This window comes from Anomalospiza imberbis, chromosome 2, assembly GCF_031753505.1.
Source record: "Anomalospiza imberbis isolate Cuckoo-Finch-1a 21T00152 chromosome 2, ASM3175350v1, whole genome shotgun sequence".
NCBI classification, from domain to species: Eukaryota; Metazoa; Chordata; class Aves; order Passeriformes; family Viduidae; genus Anomalospiza; species Anomalospiza imberbis.
This window is the reverse complement of record NC_089682.1, coordinates 59,650,824-59,668,069: the sequence shown is the minus strand read 5'-3', so window position 1 is coordinate 59,668,069 and position 17,246 is coordinate 59,650,824. Positions and strand designations below refer to the sequence as shown.

Genomic DNA, 17,246 nt, shown 5'->3' with positions numbered 1-17,246 from the left:
GCAATGCCTAGTTCTCTGCTAGTTTTTTCCTAAAAGAGAAACACACACATGTGAAATAATAGTGAACATGTGAACACGTGTGAGCATACATACACAAGGAATTTGCTGACAGTGACATCCTGTTTAGAATAACCGTGACATATTTAGAAAAAACCAGTGTGACGTAACATGAATGATGTGCAAGGAAAAAAGACTTTACAATGTCACTGAAATGTTCTTGTTTCAACACATTGATTCTCTTTGCAGAGTGATACTGGGGAATCATTCTTCCCAAATCACCAATGCAAAACCAGTTTGAAACAGCAGTTCTGAGTTCTCCAGCACAGTACAGACTATACAACCTATATGTGAATATAATATACATGTTTAACCCTGATGCAAAATTGCATTTCTGGTGGTCAAAGTTAGGCTCATTGCTTCAATAATTGAGTAGGTGAAAAAAATAAACTGTAACCAAATTCTTAGTATGGTTTAGGTATGCTTTTTTTTCCCCCCTTAAGAGTATGCCTATGGGATCTATCACAGCACTCTTTTGGAGTGGCAAAGATGCAGTGAACGTGAGACCTGGTATTTCAGAAATTCATTTTATGTCAGCACAAAGTAGTGAAATAGGACAAATCTAACTGAGAAACTGTCTCAGCTTGCACACAGACTGGTTAACTGGGTAAGGCATTCTGGATGCTCAGACTGCCTTTCCAGCACTCATAGGTTCAAAAGGTTCAAAACTCTGAATTTCACAAGGACCCAATGTTCCTATGTACTCTGCTCCCAGCCCCAGACTTTGTATCAATTATTGACTGCAGCTGGAGCCCAGCAGAGCCCAAGAGGACTGTAAGAATGTCGGGACTTTGTGTGGAATTTCACCAGTGTGAGCCAGTTGTGCTCTCCATTTGGAACTGAATTGCTGAGCCAGTTGCGCCCTCCATTTGGAAATGAATTGCTGAAGTGTTCAAGTCCCTGCAATCAGCTTGATAGCATCACTTTGTTCAGATGTAACACAGATGGCTTTTGAGCAACACTGCCACCCAATCTGGAAATTTTAGAAGTTTTAGGCTGTGCCCTTCTGATCCTGGAGAAAAAGAGAAGGGTAATGCAGGACGTGAAGTCCTGGTGACAGGTCTGGGCATCCAGCAACCATCAATCTAGCCAGCAATTATCTTTTCATCAAAGGCCTGGCACAGCAGCATCTCCCAGAAAACAATACCCCCACCACAGCTTTGTCCTTCCTGCCACATGCTCTGAATGATTCACACTCCGGACAGAAGGAAAAGGTGTGGGAGGAACACATGCGTATTCAAAGCCCTTGGCTTGCTGCAGAAAATGAGGGACTGGTGAGGACAAGGGTAGTTTCCCAAAATGTCTGTGTGGAGGAAAAAATAATGAAGGAGTTGTGAGGAACCCCTATCCTGAGGGAACAAATGAGGCACTTTTGAATTCCCAGAGCAACTGGTACGAAGGTAAGGATTTGGGACTAGGATACTCCTAAAGGAGCACAGCATGCAAAGGCAGCACCAGAGCACATGGGGAGGAATGAGCCACATGTGTAGCCTGTGGAGTGCCCCACACATGCACACCCTCTCCCCCCCCCCTCCCCCCCAATGAAAGGGCATTTTGCAACTATAAGGGACCATCCAAAGCTTCAGAAGGCTGATACACCACCAAAATGTTTCATGGTGATCTGGGTGAGGAGGTGGTAACCAGGTCTGTAGAGCCAAAGATAACACAGATCAGTATTGCTGGCTGGGGGTCTATTTTAAAGATTCTAATTTTAAAGATTCCCACAATCAGCTTTTTTCCACTTCTTGTCCCTTTTGGGACTGACTGTAAGCTGTTTCACTTCTCCACCTGAATTTCCCTGCCTGTAAGGAGAGAGTAGTAATTCCAAAGTTTTGGAAAGGCTAAGAAATCTCTGGATAAATAGCTCTTTCTGTGACCTATCATTATGTTAAATTGATGTCTCAAAGCCCAGCGTTAGAATTCAGCATTAATGTAAAGGAAAGCTGTGTTCATTTCTCTGATCATTTACTGTATCTGTTTAGAAGGTCTCATACTAAAGCCCTGTGCAGCTCTATCCATGAGTAACTCATACACAGGGAAAGATCCAAGACTTGTTTAAAGATCTGATCCCATTAGATAAGACCCTGGAATTAGACAGAAATTACTCATGTGACAGACTGCAATTTAGTCATATGAAGCCAAAAATAGCATTTAACAAAACTTTACTGAAAATGGGTATTTTCAGTTAATTACTTGCTTGCAATTAATGCCTGATCACTAAAGCTAAATGTCACATTCCCCAAAAGCACCTTCTAGGAAGGCACCTTCTCGACATCTCACCAAAGGAATCTGATGGATAATTGTCAAGTGGGAGACAAAATGTAGTAGTCACAGCAGGGAATGCACACAGCTCACATTCTCAGGGTTAGTTAGGAACCCAATGTCCATTTGCTTGCCAACCAGACTAAGTCAACGGCATTTTACCACAATCACTCCTAACCCTTCCCAGAGCAAAAAACCAAAACCATCTCAGGAAGCCTTAAGGTGTATAATTCTTAGAAACTTATCAAGATCCTTCTTGTCCTAAGGAAGGACAAATGGCTAGAGAGAATAAATACGTTAACAAAGAGTTCAGCAGTGAGGGCTAGCAGTCCATGCCCTTGGAAGATAACACTAGATGGATTATAACCATCTCACCTTAGAAACACAGAAATGGTTCTCCCAGCTAAAGGCTTGAATGGAGTCACAAGTTAGCACATTTAATAGACTGCCTTATCAAAAGCTTTACAAGGAAAAGTAGTACTTCAGACAAGGACGAGGAAGTGCCAGATTAGATATCAATCAAACACCTTTTGGGTTCCCAGCGCAATGAGTGGTTTGGACTACATGTGGGTCTCGGAGGAAACCATTCCTCTTCTGAGATGTTGCTGGATCAGACAGAGTCAGAGGAAAAGGAAGGAAATATAACTGGAAGATTATAAAAAAAATAGTGACCATGGTAATGAGCCTTGGATCAGATGTTTGAACAAGACTTGGATCTTTCCCTGTAAGCCTTGTTATTATGACTAAGCCAGCTCTAAAGGGAAAAAAATAACAGCAATGAATTTCAGCTGATTAAATGCTGAGAGAAACTGGACATGGAACAGGGTAAAGGAAGGAATGGAATAGAAAAAGCGGCAGTGGCATATGTTAAGAAGCACTATTAATGTGCATTCAAAGACAATTAAAATAATAGTACAGATGGGTAAGGAAGTACATGGATAAGAAAGACACACTGCAGAAGAAGAGAACTAGACAGATTGCAGACTGATATCAGTAATGCACAAGGAAAAAGGAGTGAGTCGATATCAAACATGGAAGTTGAATTGTAAGAGATTGAACTATGTGCACTCAAATACTCCAGAAACACCGAATAAGACTTCAGTGGAAACAGAGGTAGAGGTAGATGTCAGCTATAGAAGTAGAAAACACTTATTTCTACCTCTATTTTTAAAAAATCTGCTTTTGCATCAAAGAGTGAGAGAAGTAACCATAAATTTGAAAAGAAACAGAAAGAAGACTGCTGATGCAAGGCAATCACATGTGTGGAACAGCTACTTAATGAGAATATTACAGAGAGCCATAGGGAAAATATCAGTTAGTCTTGCTATATGTGATGGTGCACCAGAAGACTGCAATTGCTACCAAAAACTCCAAACCCATAGTAAGGGACCACCTCTTCAGAGCAGAGATTACATCTCTGCAGATAAGATGGATAGAGGAGTTGAAGAGAGAAGCACGGCTAGGCTGCATGAACATTCACAAGGAACACAGCAATTCAGTGGCAAAGCCAGGACGAATCCTCATCTACCAAACAACGATCAACAACTACATCATACTGTCGCTAAAAAAGAAACAAAATTACAAAAAGATGCAAAATACAAAGAGTCAGAGGGAATGTCCAATTTCTCAGTTCCTTTGTATTGCCCAGATACAAAGCTCTAAGGCAAACCTGTAAGATTTAGGTCTTGCCCTAGTCACTCTGCAGAAATTCAGATCCTCATTGCTTAGCCTTTCTTTGACACAGTAATTTTCCAGTGGTGCTGTAAGCCTGTTGCTTCATCTCATTTTCCTAAGTAAACTGGCTTTTCACAGTGACTGTGCCAATGGAGCTGGCCTTACATCGGCATACCTGCCACATCTGCAGGACAGCATGGAGCTGCCCAGGGCTTGCCGCTGGCTCACGACATCTCCTGGGCTCGGCACAGCGGGGTTACAGAACTCTCCTGTTCAGGCTCTGCCCTCAGCAGTGGCAGGGTCCCAGATCTCCTGCTGAGCCCAGCACTGAGCCACCACGTTTCTTGTGCTTTAAGAGAGGGCCTGAGAGCTGAGCAGTTGTGTGATGCAGTTGTGAGGGGCAGGGCTCCTGTGGAAGCCTCCACTGTTTGGATTGCCTGCAGGAAGGAAGTGGGATAGCATACAATTTGGCAAGGCATCTCAAAGCAGCATAAGAAGCTCCAGTCAACAAACCTTGCATATTTTCTTGAGGGAGAAAGAATGATACTAAGTAGAGGGAAAAAATACAGTCACACCTCTGTGTACTCTGGGAGTCAAAATCCTGTGTGCTTTGCACTTGTTTACACAGCTTTATCAGCAAAGAAGGATACCAGAAAACTGAGAGAAGTATTTGCTATTGTCTGTGAGGTGAGTGACTTGCACAAATAATATAACTTGGCCTGACCCCTTGGAAATATGGGGATTAAGTATCACATGGCCTTGGCAATAGAAACCTAAAATTGTACATTGGGACTTGTCATCCATATGTGCTATACATCCATATAAAAGAGAAAGTTTTATTGAAATTGGGTTCAGGATTACAGTCCCTAAAAAGTTGTTGGGGAAAATTCTGAGCAGACCCCTGTGTAGGTCTATTGGGTTTGCACGGCAAGGCTTTGGTAGTAGGGGACTACAGGGGTGGCTTCTCTGAGAAGCTTCTAGAAGCTGCCCCCATGTTGACAGAGCCAATGCCAGATGGACTCGCCCACTGCTGGCTAAGGCTGAGCCCATCAGGGTTATCAGTAATGCCTCTGGGATAACAGACTTAAAACGAGGTGGAAAAAAGCTGCACAGCAGCAGCCAGAAAGAGTGAGAAAACATGAGAGCAACAACACTGCAGGCACACAGTTCAGTGAAGGAGGGGCAGGAGGTGCTCCAGGCACTGGAGCTGACATTCCCCTACAGCCTCTGGTGCAGACCTTGGGGAGGCAGCTATGCCCCTGGAGATTCAGAGAGAAGCAGACATCGACCTGCAGCCATGGAAGAACCCAGACTAGAACAGAGGGAATGCATGAAGAAGGCTGTGACCCCATGAGAAGCCCATGCTGGAGCAGGCTCCTGGCAGGACTGGTGAATCTGTGGAGAGAGGCGCTCATGCTGGAGTAGGTTTGCTGACAGGACTTGTGACACCGTGAGGAACCCATGTTGGAGAACCTAGTGCTAAGAACTGCAGCCTGTGGGAAGGACTGATGTTGAAGAAGTTCATGGAGAATTGTCTCCTGTGGGAGTGACCCCACACTGGAGCAGGGGAGCAGTGTGACAAGTCTCCTCCTGAGGAGGAAGAAGCAGCAGAGACACATGTGATCGACTGACTGCAGCCCCCATTCCATGTCCTCCTGCACCACTGTGGCAGAGGAGGTAGAGAATTCAGGAGTGAATTCAGGAAGGGAGGGGTGGGAGAAAGGTATTTTAAGAATTAGTTTTTATTTCTTATTATACTACTCTGATTTGATTGATAATAAATCAATTTTCCCCAAGTTGAGTCTGTTTTGCTCATGACTGTAATTGGTGAGTCCTTTGTCTCCCTGTCATTAACTCAACCTGTGAACTTTTTGTTTTGTTTTCTTTCCCCTGTCCAGCTGAGAAGGGCAGCAATAAAAGTGGTTTTGGTGGGCACCAGGCATCCAGTCAGGGTCAATCCACCATAGCAGGATACTGAAAAATCGTCAGCTCTCCATAATGCTTCACTAGAGTATCATCACAGAATAATAAACATGAAAACAGCACAGACACTGAAAGTTTCCCCTCCAAAAATGCTTCACCACGTGTTCCTGTTTGATGACTATCATTATCACCGTGTGTCTCCTAGTCTTCCGCACAGTCTCTCAGCCCACATCTATTTTGAATTAACTTCCCACACCAGTCACTGCTTTTAGCTCACTTCAGGAATACAAAGTTCCACGTTTAAAAAGCATCACAGCAATCCTAAACATGCTTTCAACTTTCTAGCTACTTTCTTCTTCTTTCTTTCTTCTAGCTACTTTCTTTCTTCATTCTTCTTCTCTATATTACATTTTCATACTCTGCTAGAGCTCATAAAAACTCCAGGATTAATGAAGAAAGGCTCTGAATGTTAGGGGGTAACTTTTATTCATCACCAGTAAGCAAACTGTAGGTTGGATAATATGTGATTTGCAAATAATTAAAATACAGATTTTGATTATAATGAATCTGTAACTTAAATGAGTAAAGTTTTATTTAAGTCTTGGAATGTGATGAACACATGAATAGGAATATTGTTATACTGTAAATCAAAGTGAATAGAGACTTCTTCACAACCAATTGTCTTAAAGCAGCATCTTATGACAGCATGCAAAACAACTTGAGTGGCCCATGCTTTTCTCTCCCCATGATTACAAATCATAGAATAATAGAATGGTTTGGGTTGCAAGGGACCTTAAAGATCATCTAGTTCCACCACCCTGCCATTGAGACAGGGACACCTTCCACTAGACCATGTTGCTCCAAGCCTCATCCAACCTGGCCTTTAACACTCCCAGGGATGGAGCATCCACAGCTTCTCTGAGCAACCTGTGGCAGTGCCTCACCACTATCACAGGGAAGAACTTCTTCCTTATATCTAAGCTAAACTTGACCTCTGTCAGTTGAAAGCTACTCCCCATTGTCCTGTCACTACATGCCTTCATAAAACTCTCTCCAGCTCTCATGTGGTCCCCTTCAGGTACTGGAAGCCTGCTCTAAGGTCTCTCCAGAGCCCTCTCTTCTCCAGGCTGAAAAATTCCAACTTTCACAAGCTGTCTTAACAGGAGAGGTGCTACAGCACTCTGATTATCTTCTTCATGGTCCTCCAATGGACCCACTCCATTGTTACATCGGGGACCCCAGTGCTGGATGCAGCACTGCAGGTGGGGTCTCAGAACAGCAGAACTGAGGGGCAGAATCCCATCCCTGCCACTGCTGCCCGCGCTGCTTTGGATGCAGCCCCGGATGCAGCTGGCTTTCTGGGATATGAGAGCACACTGCCAAAACACACCCAGGGGTGCTGCTTGTCAACCAGCACCCCTAAGTCCTGCTCAGTGCTGCTCTTAATCCATCCTGCATCCAGCCTGTATTTGGGCTTGGGATTGCCCTGACGCAGGTGCAGGGCAAGTGCAGGTACACTTGGCCTTTTTGAACCTCATGCGGTTCACATGGGCCCACCTCTCAAGCCTGTCAAGGTTTCTCTGGGTAACATCCCTTCTCTCCAGCATGTCAATCGCACTACACAACTTGATGTCACTGGCAAACTTGTTGAGGGTGCACTCTATGCCACATCACTGACAAAGCTGTTAAACAGCACCAGTCAACAATTCCTGAGGGATGCCACTTGTCATTTGTCTCCCCTTGGACATTAAGCTGTTGACCACAACTCTTTGAGTGTGATCATCCAGCCAATTCCCAATCTATTAAGTGGTCCACCCATCAAATCCATGTCTCTCCATTTTAGAAATGAGGATGTCATATGGGACAATGTCAAATGTCTTGCACAAATCCAGGTAGATTAGGTCTGTTGCTTTTCCTTTATCCACTACTGTTGTAAACCCTCTTGTAGAAGGCCACCAAATTTGTCAGGTATGATTTGCCCTTAGTGAAACCATGCTAGCTGCCACCAGTCACCTCATTTTCCATGTGCCTTAGCATAGTTCCCAGGAGGATCTGCTCTGTGATCTTGCTGGGCATAGAGATGAGACTGAGATGCATGTAGTTCTCTGGGTCTTCCTTTTTTTCCCTTTTTAAAAGTCTTCTCTGTGCTCTGGCCATTTTTTGCTTCAAGTACTGCAATTACTGCACAGTTTTTCACCATGCTCCCCTTAGCCTAACAAGAGCAGTCTAATTGCTCTTTTGTTTATTTTCCACTTCTCAAAGATTCACATATAAGTCCAGATACTCAAATGCTCTCTGACATGCCAAGCCCTTGGTGCGTATGGAGCAAGAGGGCAGGCTCTGGCTATGACAAGAATTTCAATGCACACCAGGTCTGCTTAGCCTTCTCTGTGTACACAGTGATATGGGTGTGCAAATTTGGAGATTACTTTTTAAGCCTTGTGCAATGTTGTGAAATGCAAGCAAAGACTGTTCGTACACAACAAGTGTTTTCTTGGCCACATGAAATTTCAGTCACTGCTGCTCCTCATGACCATTTGAAACATCAGGCTGAATCCTCATCTTGACAAACGAGGGGAGGTGTGTGCCCAGAGTGGGTGACACAAAATGTGTAGGTGGAGATTTTTGTCTGGTGGCCCCTGAAACATGGCACTGCTGATTGTTCCATGCTCCTCCCCTGATTGCACCTGATTATTTCTGCCTGCACCTTTCTAGAGGGTAAATTATTTTCTATTATGTTCATGACTATCCAGTTGTAGATCCCTGTGGCTTTTAAAATTTCTTCTCCTGAAGCTCTTGCTGCTATTACATCTTAATTCTTCTAATTGTTTTTGTTTGATATAAAAGTATCAGTTCTATCAAATCTGATTTCTGTAATTCCTCTATTATTTTTTTTTTCTGGGTTCAGAGAGGTTTTTTTTTAAACTTCATTCCTTCTATTTCACATTACTGGTCTCTCATGAAAGGCCTACTCTGAAGCATTTAGTTTCTGTCTCAGTACTTCTTCTTGAAGTGGTCCTTGCTTTTCTATCACCATGACTACAGTTCTTCTCTATGCTCTGGCCATTACCTGTTTTAGCTACTGTAATTCACTGAGAGCTTCTCTTTCAGGTTTTTGTACTCCCTTGAGCCTAACCAAAAATTTGTTAATCTACCTTCTCCTCCCCTACACTTGAAGGATCCCATCTCATTTCTTATTCTTGCCATTGGCTCCCTGCCTCCTCACCCTTCAAAGGTTTTCCTTTGCCCCTGTTCCCTCTCTTGCTTCCTGAGTGCCTTCTGATATTATCTTCCCTCAGTACCTCTTGTCTTCTCCCAGTCTCTGTTTCGTAGCCTGTCTTTATTTTGGAAACTGAATGAGTTGAAGCAATGCTAGTTTTACAGGGAAAACTCATGCACAGAACCCTTGACTCCTGAAGGTCAACTATGAGATCCATGGCAGATTAGGAAAGAAACCATGCAGTGTTTGTTTCTGAGTGACATCCAATCATTCAGCTCAGGAGTTTCCTTTTCCATTCAGACCGGCTGCCCTGGTGATTCTTCATCTCTGCAGGAACCATTTTTCCCTGGACAATTGCCTTGTGTTTTTTCTTGATCACATTCAGAGTTTGACTCTGAATTCTTTGGGAATGACTTTAATGTTTTTGTACTTGCAAAGCAGTTCACCTTTATAGTGCCACATAAATGTTTTCCCCATCCTAATTATAGTAGCCAGTGGCTCAGACATGCTGTACTGTACGTGGGGAGGAAGCAGAGAGATTTCTGTGCATTGCACAGAGGAAATTGACAGACTGTGTTTGCTCATTAATTGAATGAAACATTTCACTGACTTCAGCTTGAGCAATATAAAACTGTCTTGAATAGCCTAAATGTGCCTCTGTTAAATTTCAGATAAGATCTCCTGCCAGAACTGTGATGCTGCCTTGGTAACAGTGATGGTCAGGGTAAAGTGTTGGCTCCAAAGCATGGGAACATAAAGCATGACCCTATCTGTTCCCTCATCTTCTGGAATTTAAGGGACAAATATTCTTAGAAAACTCTTTGTCTTTTAAAGGATGAAAAATCTTCATTGTTTTTCTGGATTTATTGTTGTAACAGGTTCAGAGACCCTTGGTCCTCCTTCCACTATATTAGCACAGCACTGACTGGAGGAATGGCTGCTCCTGTCTTGAACTGGGAGAGTTCCCATGGGACCACAGTGTGTTAATCCCGTGTAGTACCCAACTGTCTCTTTGACTGTCTTTTTCCCAGAAATATGCAGCTGGGTTAAATATGGATCAGCCTTGGTCCACATAATTTTATACCCAGTCTCAGGAGAACCAGAGTCAGTGAGTGAATATCAAGTACATTTATTCAGGTTGTACTTTAATAATTTACCATAAAGGTGAAAAGTGTCAAAATTATCTGTACTGACATCAGGTCTTTGGTCATTGCCTGTCTGTTCAGCTGCCCAGAGATTCTGCAAAGCCTCCATAAGTGGAGATTTGTACAGTCTGACTGGACATGGTCCTGAGAAACCTGCTGTAGGTGATGCTGCTTGTGTAGAGGTTTGCACTAGATCACATCAACAGCCCCAGGTATTCTGTTACTCGGTGAGCTTCCAGGTTTGTATCATCAACAATCCATATGTTCCTTCCAGGCAGCAAAGAGAACTCCTGCACAGGATGCAAAGTCCTTTGTCTGAAATCAGACAAAGGGTGGGGGAGGAGGAGCCCTGTTCATCCTGTAAAGAAAGTTTAGCTGGAGAACTGCTCTTTTCCTAACCTTATTCTCCTTATTCACATATTTTATGAGGAACACTTGGGAACCCAGAGTACAACAGGCTGAATTTATTCATAGTCTGAGCATTATGAAAGCATCCTCTGAGGCAGTTTCCTCTCATGCTGCCACACCATTGAAGGCAGCCCTGACCTTTGGGGACCACCCTCTTCAGGAATGGAGGGTTATTCAGCCTGCATCCTGTTTAAGAACCACACGCCCCTCCTGAGTACCGGCTCACTGCTGAAGCACAGGCCTTGCCATCTGTTTCAGTGTTCCCACCATGAAGCAGCATTCCTGAGGTGACCAGCTGTGAGAGTGTGACCCACTCTTCCTGGTGCTGGGTCAGAACTGAGCTCCCTCTGGGTGTGCACAGCTAAAGCAAGACTGAGCCCACAAACCTGCAGGTAGAGGTGTCAGCAACTTGGATGGCATCAGCAGGAAAACACACCCTTGGGATATAGCCTTGCATATCATTTAACCTCAGCTGAATACATGTAGGAAACAGTGATCTGGTTCCCTCAATTCTTATTCAAGATAAGCCCTTTGAAGTCCTTGTATTCTGCAGGCAGGGCCAGCTTGGCATTTTTGCCAAGTTAGTGAAACATTTTGAATTCAACTACTTTCCTCTTCCCCAGAACAACAACTGGCTCTTGTTCTGCTTATTTTAATCCTGAAAAAAAAAACTTCATTGCATTTCCGTCTTGCTCTGCATTACTATGAGGGAACACCATTGCTGCCACAGTTTCTCTCATGCATGAATACACAGACTCACTGCATACAAATCTCCCTTTTCTCAGTGTCCAGCCCCAAGTTTCTGTACTGGGCTTCACACTGATTCCAGCAAGAGGCTGGAGAAGGAGAGAGCAGGTTGCAGAGCAGAGAACAGACTGTGCTTGCCATTCTTCATGCTGCAGAGAGTCAAACTAATAGTTTCTTACAGAAAATAAGGCAGTGAGGGATCTAGTTTAGGCTGACTTCACTATAGCAGATACGTGTCTAGTCTTAAAAACTCCAGTGCGAAGATTCCTCATATTTGTCTTTGGAAGCTTGGTCCAGTGTTTCAGGATGTGTTGGAGGCTCTGACTTGGGGCTATCCTCTGTCCAGATTTACTAGATATTCTCGTTTTCTGCCCAGAAAATTCACCTGCACAGATGTTTGAGGATTGTCTGTACTGCAGCTTGGATAGGAAGGCTACACATGTGGAAAACCTGAACATATCCCCAGGACCTGTACTGACCTATTGTACAATCTGTGAACAGGAAACCAAACCAGGAAGCACTGATCTTATTCTATGAATGGCATGTGGTTGCTTGGTGAATACACAGTACATTCAATGTCCCAAAAGTGTGGGATTTACTACATATAAGCAACATATCTGATTACAGAATCAGAGAGCAGTACTGGATTCACTGCATCCGCGCTGCAGAGCATGACAGAAACATACTGAAACGGGGATCCTGAAGACACACAACAATTGTGTGATGCTGAGATTATTAGACACCAACACTTCTGCAGTATCTTGGTTCCTGCTTTGAGTTGTAGTTATCCTTTGTGGCCTGGCCCAGCCCTCCTAGGCCTCTACCATCCCATTCTTACCCAACTATTATTTTCGCCCCATATTAGGTTTAGTAAGTACCAAGTACATTTTGGGAGGACACCCTAAACAGAAGCACAGCAGTCCTGTGCTGGTTGCAAGACATGACACAGTCACACTTAACCTTAATCATCTGGAGGTGCTGCAGCCCTGGCATGCACTGCAGGTGGGGGGTGGCAAAGCACTGGGGTGAAGAGCAGGGGGAAATCAAAAGGTACTGGGTAGCAGTGCTTCCCTTCTTGTCTTCCACCACTCCTCACTATCATGCTTTTATACTGACACAGCTGTTTGCATGACCACAAGATGATCTAGAAAAAGGGAAATTCCACACTAAATAATGTTTTGGGTTTTGCTTGGGCTGTTTTCACTTCAGCCAACAAGCAATTGTGCTGGTCTCATTGAAGCTGTCACTTGACTGTCTCTGAGCAGAAGAGTGCAGCAGGGCCAAAAGTCCCTTAGACCAGTGCTGTGTAGAAGATCAAAAATTAGGTGGTACAGTAGCAGTGCCTGTCCAGCTTCTTCTTTCCCCCTCTGCCATGTCCCCTTACTCTTGTCATCTCCTCCACTGACACTTGGGTATACTGTGCAGTGCCAAGGGTGGCTGCTTGGCAAACCAGCCCAGGCAACCAATCCAGCTGCAAAAGAGTCCATTAGAATAAAACTAAAAGGGACCATTTTCAGTGCCACCCCTTCCTCAGTGTGGTCCACTGCACAGGTGGAGAGGAGCAACGAGGGCATGGCTTGGTTCATCCTGTGCTCCTGCCTAAGAAGCCCCACCATGACCCTCAGCCTTTGCTGTGTGAAACAACAACCTGAACACAGGCACTTTCCTCGCACCTAAATGAACTGTATTCTCATATTTTGTTTCCCAGCACAATCTTCCATTCTGAAGGGAGGGTGGTAATTTTTCATGAAAATTCACATTGTTTTGTTAGCAAATAAACTCATGTTTGACACAACATCCACCATGTCGGCCAGATTGGCAGGGGTTTTCTTTCTCTGCTTTGGCTCTTTTCCTCCTTGTTTTATTTTTCCTTTCCAGTAATCTCTTAATTTAGACTGGACCCTCTTGTAACAGCAAGTCAGCGACTTGCTTTGGGCAAAACAATTTGTACACTAGATTTGTTGTCTTCCTGCTTGGATGTCCATCTTGTAACGTCTTCCACATCGAAGCCCATCCAAGTTTCTTTCTCTCTTTTTTTCTCTGTATTTTGAGCTTAGTGATTTGAAGGAAGTTGATCAAACTGAGCATTCTTGTGAATTTAAGCTTGGTTGCCAAGAATGTAAGTGATTCATCCCCCTGTAAGGAAAAGTGCTGGCAATAAAACATTCACCATTCCCCCCTTTTTACATGCAAAATACAGTTACTGCTCAAAACAGCAGATCTTTTTACTTAGAACAAAGTGTTACCCTATTAATTGCACAACAACTAGAATTCTTAAAATACCTTTAAGCTCTATTCTTAGAAGGAAATATTGCCAGCAAAGGCCTTGAAAGTGATGAGATGTAAATTACAAGCACTAGTAAAGCACAACAAAATGGTACCTTGCCTCATATCCTTCACGTTGTTATCTTACCCTCAGCAGGACCAAATTCTAGCAGTTTTTCCTTTATGCTTTGTGTCGTGGATATTTTAAGAACCCTTCAGGGAAATACAAAATAATTTCAGGGGAGAAATGTGTTATTTCCTTGCATGAGGACAGTGCAGGAGCTGAATCAGCTGTGCAGTGAGAGGAGTTTAACATCCTAGTTTGTTCCCGATGCGGTTCTGGTGTGGCTGGGCAGGTGCACACCGTGGCTCAAACTCCCCAGGGATCTGCCATAGCCACATTTCCTGTGCAAGGACACCCTGCCTGAGCCATGCCTGTCTCATTCCTCTTCTGCTACAGCACTGCAGCGAGTGAAGGTTTGCACATGTTCTCAAATATTGAGCCTGGTGCTCTGCACATTCCTTCCCCAGAAGACAGAGGGCTTTGTTTACAAATTGGCAGCAAAAGAAAAGGTATTGGTAATTGGGATTAGGTACTCATTGGTACAGTCAGGAAAGCAGGATTCATCTTTTCTGCAAGTCTTTTAAAAGCACAAAACATTATCAAAAGACTCCATTGCTATTTGTCATAGTTTTGGCTTTGCTCCTGGCTGGGCCAGGAAATGGTGTGCACAAAGTATAATTCCCACGTTTCAGCAATGCCCCTGCAGCCTTGCTCCAACAGTGACACACAGGTAGGGCCAATAACTGTTGCACCTGATGTTTTTCAATCTTGCCAAGGACCAGCTGCTTTCAACTGCATTTTCCCATCTATTATCTCTGCCAGCTAGCCAGTGATGAAGCCACTCGCAATCCTGGTGGCTGGAATCATAGGATTGCTGTCCCAGCAAGGAGCTAAGACTTATTCAGGCAGCCTGAAGAAACTGTAAACTCCCCTGCAGTTCAGCTGTCAGCATGTGTACAGAGCTAACGGAGTTGTATAGCTCAGAGCCTACAAGACAGCAGGAGGAAGATGAATTTTGGAGCTCCCAGGAGCAGGTGCACAGCCCATTTTTGGTGGCCTTCCATCACTAACACCACCAAAAATTACCAGCTTAAGACAAGAGGCTCAAAGAATGTGAGATAAAAAAGCATTCACCAAAATCCAGGCATCCCTGAGTGCAAATTCAGCAGGAACTACCCTGTGACTGACCAAAAATGTCATCTGCCATCTAAAAATAAAAAGAAAAACGTGTAATGCCTCCACCGGCCAAATCATTTGCATCAGCTGGCCACAGCTCAAAGAACAACTACAGCTATGCTAGCACAAATACAGAAATCTTCCCAATTCATTTGCAGCCCGAGATGGACAGACACTCATCAATCTCTCATTCTGACTGGTCTTCATGGTTTCTAATCAGAAACCAATTAATAACTTTGACAGTATATTACTTCATCTTTGGCCATGGCTAAAATCCTTTCTGAATTGCATTCATGTGACTGTTTGAAGCAGGTTTGAGCATCAGCTCTATATTTTTTTGGGTGAAGCCAGATTCAAGTCTGAGAGAAGCAGCCAGACTGCTGAACTTCATTTTAAGATCTAGCCCATACATCAGAATCTGTGTGCAATAATTTAGCAATAACTGTGCCCTGAATTCTTAATATTTCACTTTGAAATTTTCAAATCTGTATGCTTAGCAATTGCTCACCTCTAACAGGCAGGGGAATCTATCCATGTCTCTGGGAACAGAATTAGTGTACTTTTCGTATTCAAGAGTTTCAATTCCTTTCATATAATGGGGCTTTGTTTTTCCAGTATTTGTGTTTTTTGAATTTGAAAATTCAGAGATCTCTTTTTAAAGGTAACTCTGAGTTATTATCACTCTTTAAGAACTCTGAACACCTGCATTAAATTGGTGTATCAGCTGGTAATTATTATGCCTTTACATTCCTTAAGCCCAAATAAAACAGAGTTTTTTATCTTGCTTCACATTGAAGAAATCTAATCTAAGAAGTGCCATTTCTCCTGCTCTTCTATGCCCTGAAGTTTTATAGAAATGATTCTGAATTATTCTTAGATTTGTAACAGGCATAACAAAACATGAAGCTAACTGTAAAGAAGTGTTAACCCAAGATTTTTTTTCCTATCCACTTATTTTGAAATAGTTTCTTTCCTCCCCCTTTCTTAATTTGCAAGAATTTTCCCTTTAGCAAGTCTGTGAGGCACTTATTTATTTTTTTGAATGCTGTGCTTTCTTACACAACTTGTGAACACAAACAGAGCGCTGCTCACAGCAATCTGAAATGTCACAGTCTGTCATGCTGTCACATAACCTGTCACATTGTACAGCCTGTCATTGGAAAGCACCAGGTTATGGACAGATGTCATCTTCTGACTCCAACTGAACCACAGCAAGAAGGATGCCTTTTATCACCATCCCCTCTGGCCCACTGATGTGCCAGCACAGCTGCTTGTGTGAACCCTTTCTCACCCAGTCCAGGCAAGAGCAGCAGGATTTTTGTAAACTCTTTAAGTATGAAGCCTTTGCTAAGCTGCTTCATTGCAACAACTCTTTGGAGAGCTCATCATGACCAGCTCTGCCAAGAGAGCTGATAGGGAAGGAACAGCAAGAAATGTAAAAGCAGTGATTTCTTCTGCCAGCACCCTGCGCACTGTGTGTACTTCTTCCCATGCCCTTACGATCACTCATCTACAACCCCAGCCTTAATTGCTCTGCAGCAAGACTTCCTACATTTGCAATTTCACCAGCACCTCCTGTCACGTGCAAAATGGAATATAATACAGCTGATAACCATTGCTGTGAGAGGTTATTCTTTCTTGGTCTAAGGAATAGGTGTGCACAAATTTTCTAGGAACTTTTGAAGTTACTGTGTGCGGGCGCCAAAGCAATTCTGCCTTGCATCGTGCCTGCAGCACATTCTGTTTTACTGGTGCTATTCTGCCACTACCATTAGGATTATTTCAGTCTTTCCACTAAGTACTGTGTCTCTGAACAGCTTATGGTAACCAAGCTATCAGAATTCATTCTGGACTCAATCATCACATATTGTAAACTCCCAGTGACGGACAGTTCCTTTCTTTTAAAAAGATTGTTAGAGTTAATTGATATTGCATAGCATTCAGTAAAGAATTTGGCTTTTATTGAATTATTCAAAATGTTGTGGATAATTTATGGCAGCCAGAACATTTTCGTCATAAGTGGCCATTCAGAAAAAACAAAATAAACCAAAAAGAGAAAGAGAATTGTGTTTTCTGACCTTCTTGTTGAGCCACAAAAGATAATTCTGCAAGGCAGCTGAGCTGTCTTGGGGTGCTGAGGCTTTGCTTTGTGCTTGACAAGGCTGGCCACATGGAACTACTTATTTTGGAGAAAAGTTTTGCTTGACTCTTTATGACAATGCTTCTGGAGGCAGGACACACGTAATGGCTTGCACAATATTATCCTTTCTTATGAAGGATACACAGTGCTCTCATAAACCTTCCA

General features: G+C 43.4%; 1 long non-coding RNA gene across 1 annotated transcript; it reads right to left on the bottom strand.

The window, feature by feature from the left end:
- Nucleotides 1-1,627: 1,627 nt before the first annotated feature.
- Nucleotides 1,628-16,418, bottom strand: LOC137468997 (uncharacterized). Its single transcript, XR_010996300.1, has 3 exons — nt 12,397-16,418; nt 11,076-11,347; nt 1,628-2,141 (listed from the first exon to the last, which is right to left on the bottom strand). It is a non-coding gene; the product is annotated as an uncharacterized lncRNA (long non-coding RNA).
- Between the last annotated feature and the right edge of the window lie 828 nt (nt 16,419-17,246).